Below are 214 nucleotides of genomic sequence, written 5' to 3' on the forward strand. Positions count from 1 at the left end.
GTAGGCATGCAACTGCAAATGTCGCCCTCGACTCTGTGGTGTTTGTCGGTGGGAGGGGCAATTGCATGTCTACCATTAAACACACAACTCCAAGTGTCGCCCCCAAGTGCAAATGCCCGTCTTCAATGCAACTACAACTTTATGGTGTTTTTTCGGGGGAGGGGCAATTGCATGTTTATCACTAGGCATGCAACTGTAAGTGTCATTCTCGAGT

The sequence above is a fragment of the Triticum dicoccoides genome, chromosome 1A (genome assembly GCF_002162155.2).
Source record: "Triticum dicoccoides isolate Atlit2015 ecotype Zavitan chromosome 1A, WEW_v2.0, whole genome shotgun sequence".
Classification (NCBI taxonomy): domain Eukaryota; kingdom Viridiplantae; phylum Streptophyta; class Magnoliopsida; order Poales; family Poaceae; genus Triticum; species Triticum dicoccoides.